Source organism: Atractosteus spatula, chromosome 5 (genome assembly GCF_055471065.1).
Source record: "Atractosteus spatula isolate fAtrSpa1 chromosome 5, fAtrSpa1.hap1, whole genome shotgun sequence".
NCBI lineage: Eukaryota > Metazoa > Chordata > Actinopteri > Semionotiformes > Lepisosteidae > Atractosteus > Atractosteus spatula.
Window position 1 is genome coordinate 35,823,586 of NC_142710.1, and position 16,765 is coordinate 35,840,350.

Genomic DNA, 16,765 nt, shown 5'->3' on the forward strand with positions numbered 1-16,765 from the left:
TAGGTCTATGTATAGTACACACACTATGCATGTGTTTGTGTGTGGCCACTTTTAGCTCCCAACTAAGTGCTATTTAAGTGAGTGTTCTACTGCAAAGATTTAGCCCTTCCTTTAGATTTTGATTCGTATGATGCTCAGTTATATATTTTTTAGGTATCTTTGTCCTTAGAGTTGCCTTGAACTGCAGTTGAAATAAAGACAAAATAGCAACAAAATGCACAGGAAAAACAAGGATGCACTGCACTGACAACCCTCAATAAAGATGAAACTAGTCTATAGTTCTTAGATGTTTTCAGGGCTATTTATTTTTGTGGCTACCAAATAAAATAATAAAACCACCTTTTTTAAGCATACCGATTGGCATTTAAAAAGCTACTGAATGCAGATGCAGTACTAATTTGTGTGTTTTAATATTTCTCCAAATATGCACAGACTCATATTGGTATTGAGTGGTTTTCATTTATGAATCTAACCCACATGTTGCCGAAAAATGTTTGGGTAAGAACTCGTTTTAAAACTGAAATATCAAGAAGTTTCTGTTCACCATGTCTGAATCAATTAAAAAGATTCCATTTGCATATCTAGATACAGTTGTGAAAGAATTTTCTTTTTTCTCTTCAGAACACTACTGAACTGTCAAATTCAGCTAAGCATCGACAGCAAGGTATGTATGCAAATTATCCATAATGATAGTACTTGTTCAGAAACACATCGAGTGGCAGGCATATCTTTACTCATGAAATGTTATACTATGTATTATGTACAAAAGGACAATTTCACAAAAAAACAACAAAGACACACCTGTCATTCCTTTCTCATTTTGCACAAGGAGAAGAGTGGGTAAATGTGTTTCAAGAACATAAATCCATTTTGTTTCAATTACAGAGGCATGCCAAACCAGTCAATCATTTTCGTTTTTGAAAGGCAGCGGTTATTTTGGCACCTCAATCGGATCTAAAGTCAGCTAACACAGCAGATGCAAAAGTGTTCACTGCTAAAAATATGCAAGCGTTTGGGGAGTTTCTTGTTCAATGACAAAGAATCTGACCTCCAGGAAAATGAAGTTCGGCCTTTTAATTACGGACCTTGGGTGAGACCAGTAATGATTATGTGTTAACGCTGACAACTTGATATAGATTTTGTTTTTCCCCATGAGACAACCAGGATAATACATCTGTCTAATGTCCATACGGATTTGACCTGCCTTCTGAGAAAAATAAACACATTAGAATTAAAATGCAAAGATGTTTGTCATTGCGGTTATTCTTCATAACAAAGATTTTGGGGATTATAGTTAATTCCCTGCTATAAGTCATATGGTATATTAAAGTTCTATAAGCAGATTGTACCTACTGTAGATTTTCCCCAGACTTAAATGTGATAATAAACAAGTAGCAGATACATCTATTTTGGACAAAATACACATTTGAAGAAGCAAAAAGTGTCTTCATATATTTTTTTCTTTTTTAAATTTGTAATAAAAAACATTTAATTGTCATTTAAATTACAGTACATGAACAAGTAAAGTGGGCTTTCCTTTTACAAATCATATTGCTTTAATGAAGTGTCACTGAAACTGTTTCCTAAAGCATGGACTTAATTAAAAAGTCAACCCATAACAGAAAAATAACCTTTTAAAATGCATATTCTTAAGCATGGAAAATCATACAATTTATGATGACAGAAAACCCTTGTTTTGCTCTATTTAAACCAGTCTCATAAGTTATTTTTTCTGTCAACATCACTTACATTTTGTATTAATAGGTGTATAACACATACAGTACATACATCCAAATCTTTTGATACTGAAACTATTAGTGTATGTGATGTATTTCTACACTTTTCTACTGATTTCGTAGTACATGCATTTTGGGGGTAAGTTAGATTTTCTATAGTTATGTGATAAGAATCAGGTTTTACTTCAGGGATGGTCAAAAAGTGATAATACTTTCAAATACAGAGCCAGAAAACATATATTTGTATTATAATTATGTGTACTGTGAATGGGTATCACTTACAATCCAATGTTTTCAAGCAAACAAGCAAAATTCAATACTTATAGGATTGGGATGATTGTGTTGTGGGTAGGATTGAAGTTTTTACAAATAAAGTGTCTTGCTTTTTCTTTGCTGTGATCTATGAAATTAAGAAATGTTTTGCACTGGGGAGACCTCCAATAAAAAAAAACAGGTTTCATCACTTTCCCTTCGGAATCAAAGTCTTATCTATCTATCTAGGTTGCTTCTGTAAATGTTGGTGGTTGACCACTATGTGCCCCTCTTTCCATTGTACTTAAATGTTCAAACAAATGCCTAAGTAACCATAGACGCTGTCCTGTATGAGATAACTATCCTTCAAATGAGATGTTAAACTGAGATCATGACTACTTGGTTATCAATGATTCCATGGTACTGTTTGCAACAGCAGAGGTGCAACCACACTTTCCAAGAGAAATTTAACTCTAGGATTATACAATCTGGCCACTTTAATACAATCTGGTTCATAATTCAGATAATGAAGAAATTTCTCAGTTGTTTGTTCTGCCAAGTAGAGGGGCTATTGGGTTATAATGGCTGCCACATATCAGCTAAATGGGTGCTGCACTACAGTGGTGGATAAAATCCCATCCAGTAATTAAAAACACTCATGATTTTAAATGAAAAGTATAAATGCTATTGTAATTTTGTGTTTGCCGTTGGCTGTATTTTTGTAAATAAATAAGATGCTCCAAATCCTATATAATAGGATACCATACAGTATACACAATAATGTGCGCAGTCCTGTTTCTTTTCCATCTTGACCTTTTTTTTCCCCCAACACTAAAACATTATTGCTTACATTTGTACATTATTGTGACAAATCAATAGAACGAAAGCTCTTACAGGGCAGAAGTGCTGAATGAAATCCCAGAGAGTAAAGGTCAAAGATTTTAAGCCAAACTAATAATCAGAAGCTCTTCAGAGCACATCTTATGGCATTTCTGTTAAGAACTTTGGTTTAGTAGCTGCCTGCAGCAAACACCTACCTCTGTCTTTCTTGTAAGTGATGAACGGTCTCATTTGGCTTTACAGTTTCTTGTTAGGTAGAGGCTTTTTACGTAGCCCCATTACTCAGAGATACAATATAAGGATTACTCAGCAGCATTGCAGACATGCCCTAGCAAATTATCAACTCAAAACAGCAACTATTACCAGACAAAATTACTTTTTCTTTCACTTGGGTTAGCAATCTCGTTGTTCTCATTAATGTTCTGAGAATGATTTAATGTCTAAACGTGGTTCTGTTTGCTTTTTTTCAGTCAATCCTTAATCCACACAATGTCCATGTACTGTATCTAGAAAAAGAACCAAGTCCCCATTTTAAAAAATCGCTCATTTGTGTGCACATACCATGACTATGTTAGCACTAGATTTGTAGGACCACCAATCTAAGACATGCAAACAAAATCAAATATGCACTGCTATTATTACATTTTAAGTCTGCAATGAAAATGATTTTGGTTCAGTTCTGTTTTGTATACAAATCATGACTTATTTCAACCTTCACATATAGTGATTTCCTTTACATACAAATTCTGTAAGCAGCTTTGTGGTAAGTGTAACCTTCTGAACTTATACTAAAGCAAAACTATAATTTTAATTATTTTCCTACCTTCAATTACCTATTATTTTGAAATGGAGTGGCAAGAAAATGAGAGAGAGAACAGCTGCATGACAGAGTATAATACCATATATATCTGACTTTGTGGAAATGCATTCTGAAGAGCTATGGAAAAGACAAGAATAAATCAAGCTAAACTGCTGTTGGTGTTATTGAAAATGTATTTCATGATTTCATCAGAATGTATAGTGTGTGGGGGTGAATGATATGGGGAGTATTCTTAACTTTGTGCTCTTCCACATAATGATGTTGGGGTTTGTTTTTTGAGAAAGCCATTATTTTTGTGTATCTCTTGTCTGTCACCACTGCTATTTAATAAAATGTTCTCAATGTTTTGCATGCATGGTGGAGGTATGCAGAGCAGTAGTTTGTGGAAGAAAGAGATTTGATTGAGATGATAAGAAGGTACAAAATGCAAAGGCTGACCACCTAGTTAAGAATAAATAGATAAGGTCCAAAGAGACAATCAAAGCTGCTGACTTTTTATTGAAATTGTATTTAATGTTTATCTCAACACTATTTGGGTATGAAAAGAATTGCTAACTGCTTGGATGCTAAGGAATTGACTGCACACTTGGTTAGTCTTCATAGTAAGTCTATAATGAATTCCCCTTAAATAAAAAAAACGTTGATGCCTGCATATGAAACTGCAATTAAAAAATACTTAATCTGCAGTGCATTGTATGCATGATGCACATCATTATGTGAAGTAAACCAACACTGAATTTTTTTACCCAAAATACTTTTACTTTTTGTCATTTAATGCTGACCTAAACTCGTCCTTATTCTTGGTGAACTTTATATACTGCATAAAAGATGTACTTTCCCATACCCCTTCAGAAATTACTGTCAGGACTCTCAGCCTTCTTTTCCATATGAAATAGATCATTGTTAGTTATATCTAAAAAGATTATACATTATATATTATATACTGTATTAGTATAATACAAACACAATTCTTCCACCCTGGAGGTTTGGACATTGAGAAATAAGGATTGCAGCTTGCCTTTAAGTGCAGACTGTTGCTAAAACTTGGTAACAAAATTAACTGATGTTCTAGAAAATGTTTACAAATTTCAAATTAAGCACAAAAATGTAAAATTTGTGAAAGTACTGCAAGTCGCCATATTGTCGCAACCCCCTAGAGTGAGAGTTTGCACAAATTGCGACACAATGTGGCCCTTTCTGCTCACTAGTCACTGTAATGACTAATTTAATGCAATAAACAAGCACATACTGTAAGTACAGGTTGTGCAGCAGGCATTTCAATGCAGAAATATTCCAACGTGATCTGCATGCAGAGTTAACAAGTAAGGAGTATATGGTGGCAAAACCATAATCGATACCAAAATCGAGAGAAATATTGCTACTGGATTAAAAGAGACGCATTCACAACCCTGCTTATTTACAACACATCACCAGAAGTTCGGTTGCCTCGTTCTGAATCTCAGAATATGGAGCTGCCCATATCTGGAAATAGTGTATTTTCCGTGTAAACTGGAGGTTTTACACGTTACCATGTAGATTTCACTTTCATTGTGGTTTGAAATGCACTCATTAATGCCAATTCTTTCTAACCCCGAAATATAAACATACAGTAACGTTGCAGTTCCCCTTTAAGGATGGAGATATTTCCAAATAAGCCTTTACTTTCCAATAAGGGGAGTGCCTATCCTGTTAAAGGTAAGTTACAATAGTAAAATGTAAATCATACTGTAGTTGTCCAATACACATGTTGACCTGGTAAAGGTTTCTCTCATAGCTCTTAAATTCAGTTAGAAGGACTCCTTTCAATTATACCTACAGTATGCCTGTCCTACACAAGAAACTGTGTTTGCAAGCATTTCAGTAATGCAGAGAATTGTGTTCACCAGGAAACACATTTCAAGTTGGCACAGAACAAAGCTTGTTGGATGCATTAAACAGTGAGCAATTCAGTGTGGGAATTAATCATGCAAAAATTGCCATTAGGTTGAGCTGTAAATGACTCTTTCATTTTAATGAAAGCAAATATCCAGAGAGACACATTTTGTAGGATATCAAAGCAAAAGAAAAGGTTTGAAAATTTTGAAAAAGCCTTCTAAGGTGAATGGAGAATCTATTGAAATCAAAAATCAAAACAATTTATCTAATATATCAGTATTAATTTAAACTTAATTTAAAAATTACTGAACTGCAGGCAAGGGACTCTTCAACAAACGCAATGAAAAATCACTGGAAATTCTCTAAAAAAAGCATGGTTCTTTTAAACCACAACACATTTTATTTTATTTTAAAATTAGTATTCTCCTTATTTTTCCAAGTACTATTACTGGTGTTTATATTACCAGAATCTTTCAATATCTAAACAGCAAGAGAAAATAAATATTGTGTAAGGTGGAGAATATAATCTTTTGGATAACACGGTATAATAATAGTAACTAATACTGCACATGGCTGTACAGTATGTACAAAAGCACAATTATGACCTTACTGCTACTGTCAGCTTTCACAGTTAGTGTTAATGCTTGTAGTATTCTGTATATAGGATTATGAAAGGTCCAATTAAATAGCTGCTTGCACCATAGCAAACAAAGTCTTTTGAATTTGTTACTATTAATAACTTAAGAATGTTAGGGATTCCAAGAGTTGTTTCAAAGACAAAAATGAGAAGATTTTAACGTTATCAGTAGACTTATCTGTGTTTTTTCAATGAAAGGTAAAATAAATATCTTAATATTAATATTTCATAAATTATGTTTGTAAATATTTGCTATAACAGCAATGTAGGTTTTGCATTAAAAGGTGAGACAGATACTCTATGGGGCTTTTTGATACTCTTCTGTAGTATCAGTGTAACTGTATTTACTATTATGTTTGTCAAAAATCTGGGTACCCTCAGTGCAACAAAATAGGTGATGTAGCTCACTTCTGCATTTAATATTTCAAAAGAGATTTTTCAAAACCCTAGGGCCTGTATGAAATGTCTGGAGCTACTGGACTCCAGTTAATTAAAAGCCAGGGGGAATATTGTCTTAAATATATGTGTGCAATGTAGTCATGCGTGTTTGAAAGAAGGTTCACATTTACTTTTTACAAATGACAAAGTATCTAAAACATGCAGTGATAGCTCCACAATCTTTTACATGCATTAGATTTCAAAATACAGAAAGTTATAAGGCTGATTTTTATGTTGTTCCAGCACCCTCACTCATGAAATTACAATCATCATGCCTCTGCAGATTTCCCATATACAGTATTATGCATTATAAGAAAGGACTGCAGTTTCATTAATGGCTGTATTTCCTTGAACTGCTCATTTGTTGCTTTTATTGTAGCTTTCCTTTTGTCAATGCACATGAGTACTTTCTTGAACAGAAATCGATTTCCAGAGAGCCAATTTCAATAACCCTTCCTCTTGTCCTCTCAAGGTTTAAAAGGGAAACACTCTTATTTACAAAAAGCTGCAATTCTTACAGAACTTTACAAGGATTAAAATATTCTGTATTTATAGGAATTGTAACTGAATAAAGCACTTCAATATACATGCATTTAGTATTTGTCTCATCTTTCCACTGATTTGTCACATTAATTTTTTGAGCGTTATAATTTTCAAGTGTTATTCTAGCCTTTCTACACAGAATCGGTAATTGCATTGTTATTTAAAAATGATGATCATGGGACCACGATTCCAGTACGGCAGCCTAACACTTATGCTCCTGTGAGAGAAGGGCACTGGTGTGTTGGTTTCGGATCATATCACTGTCAATGTAATAGGTTCAATAAAAACGTAGGGGAAGTGAAGGGGCTCAGATTTACAGTTGGTGGCGATGGTGGGTACAGTGGTACTCTGCTAAACAGTAAGACTAAAAAGCTTACCCACGTTATTCTGGTGCAATACATTTGCTATACAGTTATGTGTTCTTTATTTATTCATTTATTCTTTATTAAGTCAATGTCTTACTGTAATGCATGCCTGCTGCATTCTCTGGGGACAGTGAGGTTCTCTGTACACCCACTACATAATCTGTTTGCTACCAAGGGTAATACAAAGCAACCATCTTCTATTTACACTAGGTTCTAGTTTCCATGACAGTTCATATAAACCCTTAGGAGTGGGTACTAAATTAGTTTTCAAAAAAGAGAAGTTCTGCCTCCATAGTTCCTAATCATTTAATGATGACCTAAATGTACATCACAGACTGTATCTGGCCCTTACATCCCTTCCTCAATGGTATTATATGAAGCAAGTTTCTTGTCTTCTGTACATGCTCTGCCTAGGATAAATCTGAAATATGTCAAAAATCTGTCTCATTCATTTTATTGCAGTTACAAAATGAACTTTAAATTAAAATTACAGCATGCTTAGCACATCCTGAATAACACACAGTAGGTAATGTATAGTGCAAACACTTCCATCAAAACTGAATGAAAATTAAACACTCCTTTTTGAAACCAGTGTTTGTGTAAGGCCCTCTGGATATTTGTCCAGTTAGAAGGCATCAAAGGGATATTCTGGCACTCACAATATGCAAATACAGAGAAAGTACATGTGTGATTGGTTTGAAAAGAAACCCAGAGGATCTCTTAGATTCTAGTTTGTAATCACAGTATGTTTATATATTATTATATTATCACAATAATAATACAGTGACGTATACATCTTAACAATGGAGTAGTCACAAATATACAGTAACTGAATCACATAAACACAGAAAAAGAAAAAAAGAAAACATTTGAGTAAAATAATAGATTGTTCTGTGCTTTCAACCATTCCACTTTTTTAATTAAATAAAACATTTTATAGCTTAAGAAATACCTAGAACATACTGTATACCATTTTTTTTTACAGTTTATCATACTAGAATTTGAAAATAGGTTTAGTCTCCTGTTTTAATTGACCACAATTATTTTCTGTGAACTCTTAAAATGGAATCTATAAGAATATCATCTAGTGCCCTTACTACTCCATATGATTATTCACTGGCTGTGAAAAAACATTCACCATTATGGCTAATGTTTATTATTGTAGAAATTTAAAAACAGAGTTCATTATGGATATTTGTTTTTTAAGGTATCCTGATGATGTTCTTCTTTAAATTAGGTTATCAATGAACAAGAACCACTTCCACAGATAATTTTCTTTGGTTACACTGGGATTTTAAAGAAACGCAGAGCATATTACTTTTATTATTCATGACTGCATGCAAAACAAAGGCTCTTTAATTGAATAAAGACAATACACGGGTATATCTACCTAGCTGCTCTACAGTACATAGTGTGACACTCAAATTGCTATTGTAGATTTTAGGAGATCTCCAGCCTCATCTTAGAATGGCACCATAGGTATCTTTCTACATTCAGATTTCTGACCAGGATTAAACAAATGGACATGGTGTAATACACTTCAGCCTCTTCCCATCTCCTGGAATGGGCAAAAACAAGAGAGAATTGCACAGGTACATTAACAAATTGGTAACGTTATGATGCACATAATGTGTAAATACAATGTTACACCCGGGCGTGTCACAGCTCCCAGTTTTAGGTTTCTATGGGGACCAACCGCCTGCACAAGGAGCTCCACCCGGCACCACACAGACCCAGTATGGCAGGCTCTCCAACCACCCGCCACCACCTGATCAGCAATTGGCCAGGAATTTAACACCCCTTTCCACTGCCCTGGTTATTTGAGCGACTGTTTTAATTTGTGCTCACCAAGAGTTTCAGTTAAAAATGATAAATTCCTCCAGATAAGCCACATGATAGACAGTTTCTCAGTTGCACATCAGTTGCACATCCTCCATCTGAAAATAATATAGAAGGAGGCTGGTTTATTAGCTTGTTATTTTGCTAGTTTGAAAAAGCCCTAATTAAAACAGAAACAAGAAGTAATACAAATTATATTTATATTACAACGTTTAAAATGAGTTTGTTTTAGACAGTTCAGAGCATCAGTGCAGCATGGAGCCACTTGGTTGGCTGATAGAGCAATGAGAGTGTCCATTGAGGGGCCCATAGATGGTGTGCTGACTCTGGCTGGAGGAAGAACATCGTGTTAGATGAACTTGCTGGCTCCAATCTACAGTTTGTAGGCAAAGTGGAAGGAGGAAAAAGTGGAAATCTTTCTGCAGAACAATTTTTGAGTAGTTTGGTGTGGCTGAGTTGGACGTGAACTATAGTCTGATTAACATGTTCAAACACTAGTGACACTGGAAGAACGTTGGTGGGGTCAGGTAGAGTAAATACTGGGGACTGGGTGGGGTGTCAGCCCATGTGACTGAGGTTCTGTTGGGAAAGTCATTAAGACTGAAGAAGGTTTGGGCAATATCATTGCCAAGTTAAGGCTGTCCTGACAGAATGGGGGACTCATGAGGGAAAACTGACATCTTAGAAAAGCTTATCCAAATCTGGAAGGAGCTCTGTGGTTTTCACAATATATAAGTAATAGGTCTTCATCTTCTTGCTCCTGTTCTACTTATTACTTACACCTTAGTTTTGTTTCCTACAAAAACATACTGCAACTTTTTAAAAATGTGATTACTTAATTATGGAAGCACATTGCTACCACCAAGGAAAAAATAATCCTCACTCTTATCTCGTAATTATGAGAAATATATCTCGTAATTATGACTTAGTAGTTCTCGCGTACTTTATGCATTATACCTATATCAAGTAGGTAGCTACATCAGCATGCGTAGGCTGCAAAGGAACACGTTAAAGGTTTATTCCATGCTGAAAAGAGAAGAAAAGAAACAACATTCTGGCTGTGAGGGCTTTACTTTTTTCCCTCTATTTATTCTATGCTTTTTTCTCTATTTATTCCATGCTGAAAAGAGAAAAACAGTAACAACATTTTAGCTGTGAAGCCCTCACAGCCAAAATGTTGTGTTTCTTTTCTTCTCTTTTCAGCATGGAATAAACCTTTAATTTATTCCTTTATATTCCTTTAGATAGCACTTTCGGGTTCTCATGGGTTTGTGCCCTCGCGGCTCCTGCCTCAGGTCAGCCCTCCACCACTGGGGCTCGAACCCGGGTATCCGGCGCCACTCAACAGGGAACCATCCGGCTAAGCTAAAGGGAGATCTCCCCTCAGCCTGGCAGCTGAGGTCCCGGCTATTCACAGGGAAGGGCGGTGACGTCACTGCGCTGGCAGACGGCTCGCACAACCTGTAATGTCGGCCGTGTCCGTTACAATACCTATATCGCTATGTGCGGACTTACAGTTTTAAGCAGTGGAAGTGATTGCACGTGTAACTGTTCATAACAGAACCACCATTGCTTTGATCTCTAAATCCCACAAAACTGGTCCTCATGTTTGTAATGATTCATATTTGCTAAAAATTGCAAGATTTCATTATGACTAAACCCCAGTCGAAATCTGTACAAATTCTGCAGAGCTGAACACAATCATTAAACCAAAAGTGCCAGCTAAGTTCACCGTAGCTTCTACATGTGTTCAGTGCACAACATAAGTTGTACATGTACTGACGTAAGCATTGCCATCTCGTAAATACGAGATAAGGGGGCGAATACTTTTTTCCCTTAGTGGCAGCAATGCACTTCCGTACTTAATACTGACAGAATGTTATATTTATATATGTATATTACTGTGCTGTTGTATATAACAGTAATGAATAAAATAAGAAATATAAAAAGATTCTTATTCTGTTGATGAATAAATCACACCAACAAAGCATATGAACTGAATTCAATCAGAACTGTTTTAGAAATATTAACAATTATCCGTAAGACAGAGGTACCTCCTACACTCTGTCTCTGTATTTGTTTACGCATCCACCTATTTCCTAACTGCTTGCTTCTGGTGAGGGTCACAATGGTAACAGGCTTAGCAACATAGATTTCCCTTTCCCCAGTAACAGTCTCCAGCATCTCCTAGGGGATTCCCAGGCCAGATGAGAGATATAAAGTAGTCTCTTTAGCATATCCTGGCTTTGCCCCAGGGTCTCTTCCTAGTGGGCCATTCTGGGAGCACTTTCAATATGAGGTGCCCAGGAAGCCTCCTGATCAGATGCCTGAACCACCTTAACTGGCTGCTCTCGCTCCAGAGCAGCATCAACTCTATTCCAAAGTCCTCTGTGATTGTCAGGATCCTCATCCTGTCACGGAAAGCAAGTCCCACATCCTTGTTGAGAAACCTAATTTCTGCAGCTTGTATAGTACCTACAATCTCATTCTTTCAGTCAGTATCCGAAGGTGACCATGCAGTAGGTGAGATGGGGACATCTAGAAAACGACAGCTTTGTCCAAAAACTCGACTCCTGCTACACCTACAGGTACCTGGTTTGGTACAGTGTCCACAGTACTGGAGTTGCCATACTGGTGTGTGAAGAAGATCCAGAAAAGCTCTGTCTCCAAATACTATGTCATACTCTTGATTGATATATTGAGTAAATGAAACTTGAAGCTCATTATTAAAGTAGCCACAAGGCATTTTAGGGATAGAGTTGCTTGAATTTATCTTATTTGTGAAAAGGTATCAACACTTTAATTCAATTATTTAACCTGCGAGAACAAATTCTCACATCACAATGACAAGCTGGAACGTACCCATGTATGCAGCACAACATTTACTGCAGCAATTGAAATTAAGTACAGTACCTTGCTCAAGAGTCCAGGGCCCTAATCATTACATTGCAGTCTGAAAGTGGTCAGACTCCCCATTTGAGAATCAAGCCCCAGTCTGCCATGTGACAGCCAGAGAAAACTATACAAATGAGGAGCTTTAGCATGGATCACTTTTCCAGAACATACAGTATTCCAAAAGATCAAAAAAGTTTAACATAGCCTCTAGCTAAGAATTTCTAATACCACCAGGAATTCATTGACTAGTTATAGACCTAGTTTTATAAACAGAACTAAAATGACTTGACATTCTGCTAACTATCCCACAACAAATACAAAATGATTGAAACTGAAAGTTCAAACATTTTATAACACTCCATAATTAGAAAATGGAAAGCAATGGAGTGTGGTTGCATACTGCAAGACATATTTTGTTCAAATGAAAGTGTCATCAAGAAGCTTCCTGTAATTTATATATTTTTAAAAAAATACAAACAAGTTGTAATCACAATGAAGAAATAGCATTACATTATGTTACCCCAAGGCTTTTAGAAAAGGAAAAAGTAGTAAAGTTAAAATGAACAGTAAACAGATTACTAAATGGGTTCTACATTAAATTCAAGGAAAAAAGTAGAAGCTGTTTAAGGATACTGTACTAAATTCAATAGCTTTCAATATCAGAATGCTGCAGGCTGAGTTGGGGTTGAATGAGTTTTAGGATTCTGCTGCATAATTCATGTTTTAGTCAGACAACAAACTGGTTTTGTACAATGTAAAAATATCGCATGGATAGCCTTGCTAGATAGCCTGCACAGATGACTAGTATCAAAAATGGATATAAAATCTGTGTGACTTAAAATAGTCACAGATCAACAACACTGACACCATTCATAAATATAGAAAAGGCCCAAAAATATTCAGGAATCCTCGCCTCACAGTCAACTGACTATTAAAGCTGTGTGCAGGTGATAAAACATTAGATTAAAAGTTAGTTTTTAACCTTGTTCCTCATTAATTGTTCCTAAAGAAACAACATGTTTTTCATTCTTCACCCCTTATAGGACTTTCCTTACATTGCTGCTGTTTCTAAATGTTTTGACTGTGCAGCATGTCTTCCAAAAAATTGCAATTTAAACTGAATTTCCTACCCATTAAAATCAAGATCTGTTCAGGCATAACAGAAATTAAAATTAAAAAAATTCCAATTATTCTTATCTGGAATATTGGAGTTCAATGATTCAATCTGGCAGAGCACGTTATTTTATCAGACTGAAAATTCAATCTTTTAAGTGAAGAGCTTTAGTTAAGAGTCTCCAATTGTTTTATATGTACGGTCTCTTGTGGTCTGTGCCCTACTGTATGCATTATACATACGGAGACTTCAAAAAAGGACTCATTCATTTTGCTTTAATTCTCAATAACTTTTTTTTTCTTAAACCATGAAGATGGACAGTAAAAGTAAATTCTGATTTTGGCTGATCTTCTACAAAAGAGTGGGTATTAGTCAGTTATGGTCTTCTAGACCATGAACTCCTGTGATTTGTCAGACACCTGCAGACTCCCAATTGGTGCTAGCTGTCCCGTAAGGCACTGTAGAACTAATAGAATAGGAAAGCTGAGACCAGTTGAGATCAAGGCAATATATATGAATTATTTACTTTTCATTTCCAATACTCTCAATAATAGTTCATAAGGGAGTGACAAAAACACATTTACTGTCCCAGTGATCCTAAGTTTACATCTTAGAACGTCTGTGAATGTTATAAAACGATCAGTTCTTTCTTGAAAACTTTGTATGAAACATTTCATTGAGGGTAAATGCACATCATCTATCCATTTTCTAACAGCATTATCCAAAATAGAGTTGTGGGGTAGCCAGAGCCTATCCTGACGAGCAATGAGATGCTAAAATGTAAAGCAACTTATGTAAAGAAAAGCATTCGTTTTATGAACGTACAGAATCTTTCCAAATTACATGATGTACAGTAACTGACCACATGCATTATGTTAATATTTTTGTGTGTTTGAATTGCTGTATCAGACATGTTATGCAAGAGGTCTTATCTGTGAAATTAATTTATTTTTTATAAAATCACTGCTATGACACATCTTAATGTCTCTGGTACTGTGCAATGCAATTTAATACTGGGCTGCACACTTCAATGTGATTGAAAATTCTGGGCTCCTAATCCCACTATCAGTTGCTCTGTCAGGAAAAAAAACCTCAAATATCTTTCTGCTAGATATTATCTGAAGCTTTCAGTAGTGATAGTTTCATCTTGACTTCTGGTGCATGACTTAACTGTCACCTAACCTTGTACAGTACCTTCCTAATATCGATGTTGATTGCTTATGTTGTTTTTTTACTTCCTTTTACAATAAGAATGTATTGTCAGAAAAGTCAGTGCAATGCAGTTCTCTGGTCATTTCATAAAATATTTACCTTCAGAAAATTCCAAGCAAATAAAAAGGTGATAGCAGTATTTTGCCAAAACAGACCCATTTATCTCATATTCCTAGTTTAAATATTTCCTGTGTAATCAAATACATAAATATACTGTATTAATGTATTGAGGCATTGATAGATCATTCCCTGACTAAGGCATAATGTCATCGTCATTGTTGGTATTACCCTTAAATATTCTAATTTTGTATCTTGAAGAATTCTATTTGGTATGACTCAATTTTTTAAAAAGTCGTTTTGCAATTCCAGATGGGTACATAGTCACTATACATTACATTTATATAAACAGCTTAGATAGGCCTTTGTAAATTATGGCCCTTTCTTCTTTAATGCTTGCGTTGTTTCAAAGGGAATCTGATTCGCAGTTTCTTTGAAGTATTTAGTTCTAACATTACACCTTGCTGATCTAAAATTTCCACTACTGTCAAATGCCAATGACATTTGTTTCGCCAAAGCAGATGCTTCAGAGACCAAAAGTTAATTTCTTACATTCTCAATGTATGACAGAATAATTATATTAATACGTGTTCATTCACCAGTAAAATACATTTTCAAAATCTGACATTTTTTTCTGAACCTAATTTAGCTCTTTTTCCTTACCTAATTTATGCATCTTTGCATATTCTAGGCACCGGTTAAAAGAATGTTTGAATCAAGTAAATTTTAAAAGAAAAATTCTGTGGACAATATGATGTTATAGCTAATAATTTAACACTATAAGGTGCATCATACCAGCATTGTTACCTACAGTAGAATTAACTTGTGTGTGCATGTACAGTACTTTTCTCAGTGGATATGTGATTACTTAGCTTTTTTTAGACAGTATATAAGTATATAAATTTGACTTCATTCAGTCTTATGACATTACAGGAAAATTAAGCTTTACAATGGAATTTCTCTTCAGCATCATACAGATATGAAAGAGATAGTAAAAAAAGTGCTGCACATAAAAAGTAATAGTGTAAATAACCAAAGAAGGACTACACAGGAATTTTTTTTTTCCTGGGTCTGAAAGACTGAAATCTGAGAACAGTGTCGTGTTATTCAAGTCAATTGTACGATATTTTATTTTCTCTTAAAATTAACTGACATTTGACTGTATCCTACAGTATACAGTGCCCTCTAGCAGTATTTGGACAGTGAAGTCTAAAATGTGATTTCCACTATAATATTACTACTACTACTAGAATACTACTAAATTCATCCTCAAAAACATTAATTCATTTCTGCTCTGGGGAGTCCATTAAACTGATTGTTTTGAACCTTTTTATTTTGAAGGAGCAAAAGGATGTACAAAGATGAAGCAGGAGAAATCTGATGTTTTGTTAATCAGAGTCCAAGACAAACTGTTACGAAAGTGATGGAATGTGTAAAGTGTGGATCAAGGAAATGAAGATGCTCCAAGGAACATCATGAAGTATGGTGGAGGTCATGCAATGAAAAAGAGATGTAAATAATGCAAACAAAGTGTTAACTGTGTTCATAATTTGTAATTTCATTATGAGAAATATAAATTATTTGACTATAAAAATTGTACACTTGTAATTCTAGACTTGTGAGTTCTTCCATTAATGGCTGGTTAATATATATAATTTTATCTGAGGATATACTGTACATAAACAGAAATATGAATACTTACAGTGTTGTTTATAATCTTGGTTTTCCTTTACATCTATAATGTGTATGTATAATGCACTGTATATGTTTATTATCATTATAACATAAGATCACTTTATTGGCCATATACAATTTCTTGGATTAGGAATTTGTCTTTTCGCATACCCCAGCTTACTCTCCATGAGACACACAGGCACACAGACAGGGAGAGAGAAGCTTGGGTTCAGAGCGCAGGGTCAGCCATTTATACAGCGCCCCTAGAGTATTGACATATTACTCATATTAATCTGAATAAAATTGTCTTTCCTTTGAAGCACTCACCAAAACACCCACAGTTACCTCCCAAGCTCCAGCCTATCCCTTATAGTCCCCTGTTGCAAGTAAGACAGTGAGAGAATACATACTGTATGTTATAAAATAAAGATAATGTAAATCTTAACTGTATTTGTGATAAAGGAATGG